Raw genomic sequence first — 10,124 nt, 5'->3', positions numbered from 1 at the left:
TTCACCTAAGCTAAGTAACCCTGTTAGTTTCTCGGATGAAGATTTTCCAACTTTCGGCGCTAGTCACAACTTGGATCTATACATTACTGTCATTTGCTTGAAGAAGAATGTGCCAATGACTTTGGTAGATGATGGCTCGGCAGTCAACGTCATACCATTGAAAACAGCGTACAAATTAGGCATGAAAGAGTCAGATTGGCCCCCTACCAACCAAGGTGTTCGCGCATATGATGGTACACGACGAAAAGTGGTAGGACTAGTTAACCTTACCATAGCAATAGGGCCAATTGAACGAAAGGTTAACTTCCAAATAGTGGACATTGAAGCATCCTTCAACATACTTCTAGGAAGACCTTGGATTCACGCTTCCAAAGCGGTAACATCCACCCTCCACCAGAAAATCAAGATCCCACTAGATGGTAAAGTGGTGACGATCACTTCGTCACCCATCAAGGCGGTAATAGAAAAGAGGTCAAGCAACCAAGTACTTGCAGATCCAGTATATGAGCTTGAGGGCTTCCATAACATAAACCTTGTAGAGAGTGAGTTGGCACCTTTGTATTTTGATCCCTACTCTAATTTAGCGGTCAACCACATACTCAAATCTCAGGGATACTTCCCGGGAATGCCATTGAATCCTGTCCAAAGAAATACCTTTGCACCTTACAAAGAAGGCAACTCGCAAAGGAAACCCCTAGGACTAGGATACAAACCCACCAAGGAGGAAGCCCTAGAGATGCTCACTCAATTCCAAAACCGCAAGAATGTGGGAATCTAAATGCGGCCCTACCTCCCTACCGTAAATGTATACTTCGTTAGAGAAGGGAGTCAAGAACTCTTTCACGGGTTTCCCGAGCCTTGGCACTACATAGGAAAGCAACTAGCTAGAATCGAGATCTTTCACGATTGCTACTTTATTCCCACATAAACGGTTCCTACCGTCAAGACTCATCAAGCACATTGCTTATATGAACAAGCTGTTAGCTTGCTATTTAGAGAAGATCGGTTTGTTAGAGCCGCGCAGGACGAGATCATTACCATGATACTTCAAGACGATCACTTAAACCCTACCGCTTTGATCACAGAAACTAGTTCGAATCAACAGAAAGGATGGAGAAAATCGATCAAGTGGACGAACAACCAAGGAAGACTCTTCAAGCTCACCACTGGAGAAGGATAGATGTTCAAAGGAGAACCAGAAGACGATGAATTCGAGTCAGAGTCAGAGCCGGAGTCCGAGTCGGAGTCTAGAGAAGTCCCTAGAGAGTCTCCTCCTGTCATCACTCCCACTCCCCTTGTTCCTCCTAGCTTTGCATCAAATAGTAACAGCAGTTCGGAAAATGTCCCAACAGCTGTCCCTTTACCGCCACTGACTACTGAACAGATGGCCTCTTTGTTTCAACTCTTTTCAAATTTTAAATAAATCAGGTTCTGCTTACTCTTTGTGTTATTCTGAATGTAATTCTGTTTACGATGATAATGAGGATGACCCAGACCCGGACTCAATCGAAATACCTCCTTACATAGCCAAAGAAATACTACAAGAGGGGGAAGGGGGACTGGTTAGAGAAAACACCGAACCCATCAACATAGGAACCAAACTAGAACCCCAAGAACTTAGGATAGGGACGACCTTGAGCCCCGCCGAAAGGGCCAGTTTTATAGACCTCCTACACGAGTTCAAGGACGTTTTTGCTTGGTCCTATAAAGACATGACAGGGATCGACAGGGATATCGCAGAGCATAGAATACCAATCAAACCAGGTTTCAAACCCGTAAAACAGAAACTTCGTCGAATGAGGACAGAATGGGCTCTTAAGATCAAAGAAGAAGTCGATAAGCAATTCAAAGCCGGGTTCATCCAAGTACCCGAATACTCAGACTGGGTAGCCAACATAGTACCCGTACCCAAGAAGGATGGGAGAATTCGTGTTTGCGTTGATTTCAGAGACTTAAATAAAGCGAGTCCCAAGGACGACTTTCCTCTACCACATATCGACATAGTGGTGGATAATACAGCGGACCACGCGTTGTTATCCTTAATGGATGGATATGAAGGGTATAATCAGATCAAAATGGCCATAGAAGACATGCACAAAATCGCCTTCGTCACTCAATGGGGCACCTATTGGTACATGTTTATGTCGTTGGGTTAATCAATGCCGGAGCTACATATTGTTGGAATATGTGTCCTCCGACAATAATGCGATCACAACTGTCGATCATGATGATCACATGTTTAAGTCTCATTTTAAAGAATAAAATTGGGAAGTAATATTTTACTGTCAACTGGTCCACACATATCGGTAATGATTGGCTGACTAGAGTTTGACATTCATGTCGTGCGACGGTGGTGATCAGTTGATCCCCTTAGGTCATACCTAAAGGGTAACACTCTTAATTGATTGATTAATTGATCGTATGACGATACGGGTTAATTAAATTACTTCAAATTGACGGACGATTTTGGAAGTAATATTTACGTATCTCATTATAATTTGATTAAATAAGATACGGTCTAAGTGATCGAATTGTTTTGTTACTTAGATGAAATTATTGTTTAAGGAAACAATTGCATTTGAATGAATAATTTATTATAAATACAAGATGTTGTGATTTATAATTGGCAAAATATTTTGGTACAAGTAATTATGAATTACTAAGTCGATTTTGTATATGACGTATTTTTATTAATGCGTTGATTTTTAATATGTTAAAAATACATAACAATTTTACATGACATGTGACATGTGACAAATTGACAAATTGACAAAGATAAAATGGAATCCATTTTATCTTAAAATGGACAGAAATAATGGGGTGATATTAGGAAAATATTATGTTGATTAATTAAGTGGAAAACATAATCATTCTTCCTAAACCTAGTCATGCATACCTAGTGCCTCTTGTGAAGAACACCTTGCTCATGCATTGGCCCTCATAACCCCTCCCTCTACCCGGTTTTATTAAGAGAAAACCATGGGTTTTTCTCTACAATTTTTACCTTATACACTACTTGAATACTAGTGCATTATTCATTCATTAAACCATCTAAAATAAGAGTTTTAGAGAGATAAAAATTCTTCCTCTTTCTCCCTTTCTCTTAACCGAAAATTAACAGACCAATATAATATTTTGGTTCAATTTTTATTTAAATTAATATTGTTCTAGTATCAATAATATTAATTTTATTAAGTGGTTACCTTGGGTATTATTCCTTGGGAGGGATTCTATACTTGAATCCTTTTGTTCATCCATTTTAGGAAGCTCAAGAACAAGTGAGTAGGAGAACTCACTTGTGCCCAATAATCCGAAATATCCAATGTAAGAATGATGATTTCTTCCTTATTCTTATTTATTGTTTGCATGCATAAGATCAACATTTAATTTTATGACTAAATTAATTTGAAACATATATGAATATGTTAAGTAATGAGATATAGATTTCCAACAAGCGGTATCATGAGCCATAGGTTGTTTGCATGCAAATCGGTTATGGTTTTTCCGGGTTATACGATTAACATATAAAACTTATAAATTTGTGTTTATTATGATATATCACGAAATCAATAATGCATTTTAAAGTTTCTGATCCTAAAATATATTTAGGATATTTTGGTTAATTTATGGATTTTATTGTTCATTTTATATAATAATGGCATTAAAAATGTGATTTTATGATAAAAATGTCATTTTCGGACTAAAATTAGCTAAACTTCGAATTTTTCAGTGGTTTTTGGATATGTTTTCACATATATTATTTTTAGATGATCTGTAAATTTTCAGAATTTTGGAGTTTTTATGCTCGAAATATGGATTTTTCATGATAAAAATCGAATTTAAATGAAAAATAGGTTAATATGAGAAATATTTCGAATCTGGTCATTGAAATTTAGTATGTTGTCACATGTAATTTTACAAGATGTGTGTAAAATAATAGGCTATAATGAAGTCTTTATGCATGATTTATGTATTTTTGATGAAAAATAGCATAAATAGTGACTTTAATTAGTGAATAATTGCTAAAACATACTTCATGACTAGGGAAAAGCATCACATGTTGCATTTTATTACCCATTTTAGATCTAAAATTGAAAAGTTGATAAATATAATTTTTCTCATATTTTTATGATAATATTTGATAAATCCGATAAACCGCAACATTGTTTTTCCCGATAAATTTCGAAATTTTTAACCTAAGTTTTTGGACATTATGAGTGTCATGTTATTTTTTTCCAGAATGTTCATGAGTTTAAATTTCAAATTTTGAATTTATTTGAAATTTTTTGTGTTTTATTTGAAGTTTATAGCATTTTATTGTAATTTTGAGTCCATAAATGAACAATTTTAAGAAATATAAGTTAATTATTGTCAAAAGTTAGTGGAGACCAAATTTTGAGTCCTAAGTTGGTTAGGGTAATTAACTTGTGCATAAATATGATTTTATGTAATTTATTGTGATTTTAAAAGGTTGAATCACGCAAATCCGTGAAAACCATTTAATATACGATATTGGCTCCTTAAAGGCGATTTAGCATAAAATTGGGCATGTTCATACATATTATAATGCTGCATTTTATTTATGATTGTCATAATTTTATTTTATGTAATTTTTGAATTATGTAATTTTTACTTAGTATGGCCTTAGTTTTTAATTGGTATTACATGAAATGTATGGGAATATCGATTCGGTTGTAATTTATTGTGATCTCGTATCACCGTTTTGTAATTTAATAGATTTATTTTATTTTAATTACAAATGTATAATAGGAAATTATGTAATTTGTTACGTAATTTATTTATTCCGGAGTTCCTTGAAGACGGTGCCACTCAAGAAGGCGATACATAAAGACGGTGTTACCTCGAGATGCGTGCCAAAACCGAAGTTCTAGGGACCAATGGAGTTGGTTTCCGAATATGTAATAGTTAATTAGATTTTCTATTTTAGGAAGGCCATACTAGGATTTTACTTATGTTTTGCATTTTATTTATATGTTGCATGCATCGCTAAATCGCCATAACTAAAACATGCATTGTCTTTTTAATCGAGTTTATCGACCGTGTCAATTATAATTATCGTAGTTCACCGCTTTAGTTCACTTAAAACGTGATAGATAATAAATTGACATGACCTCTCGCTAAAAATAAACAATTGAGACTTAGCCTTACCAAAAAGTAGAAACCATGAAAACCTATTTCGTGAGGGAGTGCACTCGGCCACACCGGGGTACAAACCTTGTCACGTAGGGGAAGTGGGTGATAAATGTCTATCCACCGAATTTATATTAATAAGGGGTATTTCGGCACACCGTGCCCTAAGTTGATATGAGTTTGGATCATGGACACATTTATTCGAAATTTGGGCCGAACTCAACGAAAGTATTCACGACGATTTCCGGATGTGTTTCGGGCTAGAGATAAATATTAATGTAATTTTATCGACCAAGAGTTCTAAAAGTAGAATCGATTAAAAGGTTAATCCACCAAGTTATATTGATAAAGGGTATTTCGGCACACCGTGCCCTAAGTTAATATGAATTTGGGTCTTGGAATCATTTATCAAGTTAGGTAGAGGTCACTAGATAAATGCAATAAAACTTGTTTAAATTTTTTTACGAGTATTATTATTTTGAAAACGACATATGTTTTATTCCTTCAATTTACGTTTTCTAGATCACATCTATTTCTCATAACAAATGGCCACTCCAAACTCCTACGCCACGCCTCTCACTAATACTTCATGGCTCCGATCCTTCATGGATCGTTGTAAACTTGAAAAGAATGGGTCAAATTTCTCCGATTGGGATGCCCAACTCAAATTAGCCGCCCAAGGTGACGACAAGCTTCGTTACCTCACCGAGGCCTCTCCACCCGAACCTAATGCTAGGTCGAGTACCACTACTAAGGAAGCATATGAGGCTTACCACAAGGAGTCCGCCGTAATGAAAAATGTGTTGATCTTTGCGATGGAGGCGGATCTCCAAAGGAGAGCCTTTAAGATCGGCACCGCTAATGAAATCTATTCCAAGCTTGTGACAATGTTTTCACAAACTCCGCGGATCGTCCAATATGAGGCGGCCGCGGCATTCTTTGATCTCGACTTTAAAGAGGGCCAAAAGGTTAGCCCTCACGTGCTCAAATTGATGGAGCTAGTCGAGACCATGAAGATTCAAAAGGTTGAAATCCCCAAAGAACTCATTGTAGATAGGATTCTACACTCCTTATCCAAAGTCAAAGCGTATGTTCAATTCCAGGTGAATTTTAACATGCAAGACAAGGACGTGTCTCTTGAAGAGTTGCACAAGTTACTTATGCAAGTCGAAAGACACATGGGGTTAAATGTTAACCCACCTAAGGATGTGCTTAATATAAGCACCAAAAGCAAGGGGAAGTTCAAGAAGAATGGGAAGAAGGGTAAGAAGCAAGCTCCCACTTTCACCAAATCTAAGACTTATGAAGCTAGCACTTCCAAGATCAAGAAGGGTCCTCTTGATAAATGCCATTATTGTAATGGTGTTGGACATTGGAAAAGAAATTGTTCCAAATATCTTGGTGACATTAAAGCTGGAAAGATCACTCCAGTAGGTAAATGACTATCCTTTCTTTTATGTTTCTAATTCAACTATGGTATTGTGATACAAAGTTGTGATAATGTATCCCCTTTTTATTGTAAATAGGGCCTCCACCAAGCAAGGACAAGGGAAAGGGAAAGCAAGCTTGAGAAACCATCAAGAAGCTAGGAGTAGCTTCTATGAAGCTTGGCTTTTTATTGTCTTATATTAATTATGTTTCGGATTTTAGAACCTTTTGATTTCCGTGTTCGACATGGAAATGTTTGATCCTTTTTAAAACAATTGTTGTATTTTGGATTATGGTGGCTTGGTTTTCAACCCAAGTCCCCGTTTTATCGTATTTTATCCTTGTTCTAAAAATTCGTCTTTATATGCTTGCTCATAGAAACATATGATCATTCACTTAAAGTGATCTAATGGACAAACTATAATGATGGGATTCATTATATGTCCACAAGCTTAAGGCTTGTGTATGATCAATTATAAAGTGATATTGAGTTGATGAACTCTCTTAAAGGAATGTCAATCACCAAGTACACTTATCAAATCTAAAACAATTAGTCACCCTATGAGATAGTCCTCCTTATACTTCAAAAATCATTATTTGTGTCTCATATGCTATCTTTGAATCTCTAGTGTATTCATTCTAAAGATAGAGTGGGAGAAAATGAAGACACAAAGAACACCAAGCAAAATTTGTGTACTTGTGTAAATGAGATCTACGCAAGAAAGAATGATTTGTATACCTATACAGATAGTATACACGAATAGATGAGATCTATGGTCTCAAATAGATGAAATCTACATGACAAAAGAGACCAAGTGAAGTAATCAAAAGAATATGTTCTCAAGATAACTACACGAGGAGACCAAAAGAAAGTTTTGGAATAAGAATGACTAAAGTAAAGTCTTAACAAGAGTTTTGACTAGTTTATGAACAACATTTGACTAATAGTTTCAATATTGATATTTACTTAAGAGCCTAAATGAATCAAAGTTGCATCCTAGAAAATAAATGAGATTTATGACTAAAAGTTGCAAAGTTTGATATGTCGATATCCACAAGAGCTAAGTTAAAGAATTAACCACGCTAATGTCATTACTTAACCTCATTATCAAAATGAAATGGTTAAACCTCCTTCCGAAAAGGATATTTGAGAAGGACGTGTATTTGATATAATTCACATTTAAACAATGACATTGCTACGCATCATTTTAAAATGAATGAGTTAGAGATTAAAATCTCTTTCCATAAGGTTAAGATTGAAACCTTTTCAAAATAGGTATTTTGAAAGGATATGATGGGAACATATATGGTTTTATCTTAATAACTTAGCAAGGCAATATATATTTCAATTCTTGAAATGTTTCGATTGAGTAGTCAATTGCGAAACATGTGGAATTTAGTGGGAGAAATCATCTTGTAAAAGTTTATAACTCATTACTCATTGAGAATGATAAGCTAATACTTTCTTTCACAAAGAAGTATTTGAGTTTTCAATTCTGGATGAAAATGGACTATGATGAATCCAATCACATCATGAGATGTTGGATAAGTATTGAGATATACACATCAAATCAACGAGAAACGTAGGTTTTTCATGTCAATGAAAATGGAATTGCCATTAGCAGTCATGGTCGTTCATTGAACCTAAGAATGGTTGATCACATGATTATTAGTTACTAATGTTTCCGCCATTAGAATAATCATGCACATGTCCAATAATGAATCATATGCATAAGAGCATAATGATTCATTGGCAAGCCATAGAAGAATCGTCATAAATTCTCGAGGAGAACCGATAAGCGATTTCAGTGTTGGACAGAACACTCTGTTATGTGTCAAGAGGTTGCACATATTAAAGTTCGAACACGCGTAAGGATTTATGAAAATCCTAAGCTTTTCAAGCTAAAAGGAGAAATAAGAAGTTTGGAAAGATACTTAGTTGAAGTAAGAAGTTACTCAAAACTAATATTTTCTAATATGCTAGGACTTATGAGAAGTGCTAGGCTAATCATCTTGACAATTGTTGCAAGACTCTGCAAAACGTATACCTAGTGCATTGTGAGTTGGTAGAACACTTGACCAGTGTAAGTTATATCATCCACCATAAATTCGTTGGTTATGTGATAAACAACCATAAAGTTCTTTCAAGATAAAGAACCCAAACCTAGGTTGGGAACCTATATGTGTACTTGGTAAGGTTCATGCTATGAGAGATAACGTGAATGTAAAGGAAAATGCGATAAAAGAAGTTTGAACACATGGACACATGGTATGTTAAACTTCTATTGCAATCGACTAGTGTTTACACACTTACGATATGCATCACAAGGTTGTAATACGGTATTGACTACCCGAATGTGATGTCGACATTTGTCGTTTGAGTTATTATTAACTCACCTTATACTTTGTTACATCCAAACGGGTTGTAGAGACAATTGAACCCCGTTAAAGTGAACACGGATTTGCATTGTATTCGCCCATAGTTACTTACATGAGGTGACGTCTCGAAGTGACTAGAATGTGATGTGATTGATGGCAAGTTCAAATGCCATGGAGTCATATGAGAATGATTAGTCGATCACATAGGCAGACTGTTAGGAACACTTTGTCGGGACTTATGACCGCTTATAGAGTTCTGGCAAATTTATATAGCCTGGTCGTGGCGAGAGCTACTATAGTATTCTAATGAGTCGATTCTTTTGACTAAAGACTGTTCGCCTAAGATGGCACAGTTTCAAATTAACTTTGATTTGTGTTACTACGACCTTCGTAAATGGGGTCAAATGGGCATATTTTGGGTTATGATGGTTGTGGCTAGTCGAAGGGAATGAGTGCGATAGGAATTGTCCACCCCTAGTCAGGGTTATAACAATATCTCAGGGCCACTCGAGGAGTAATGAACTGGAAATGCGTGGCCACGCTCGGAATATATCTATGGTAGATAAATCCGGTCAATCAGTTATTCTCCAGATCGAGGAAACCACTCTCGATATGATCACTTGCAAGTACGACCTGAAAGACACCTTGCATTGAGTGGGAGATAGTAATAGAACAAGAGAATTGGTGACGCACACTTGTCGAGGACAAGTGGGAGATTGTTGGAATAGGTGTCCTCCGACAATAATGCGATCACAACTGTCGATCATGATGATCACATGTTTAAGTCTCATTTTAAAGAATAAAATTGGGAAGTAATATTTTACTGTCAACTGGTCCACACATATCGGTAATGATTGGCTGACTAGAGCTTGACATTACTGTCGTGCGACGGTGGTGATCAGTTGAACCCCTTAGGTCATACCTAAAGGGTAACACTCTTAATTGATTATTTAATTGATCGTATGACGATACGGCTTAATTAAATTACTTAAAATTGACGGACGATTTTGGAAGTAATATTTACGTATCTCATTATAATTTGATTAAATAAGATACGGTCTAAGTGATCGAATTGTTTTGTTACTTAGATGAAATTATTGTTTAAGGAAACAATTGCATTTGAATGAATAATTTATTATAAATACAAGATGTTGTGATTTATAATT

This window comes from Silene latifolia, chromosome 9, assembly GCF_048544455.1.
Source record: "Silene latifolia isolate original U9 population chromosome 9, ASM4854445v1, whole genome shotgun sequence".
NCBI lineage: Eukaryota > Viridiplantae > Streptophyta > Magnoliopsida > Caryophyllales > Caryophyllaceae > Silene > Silene latifolia.
This window is presented reverse-complemented; position numbering follows the sequence as displayed.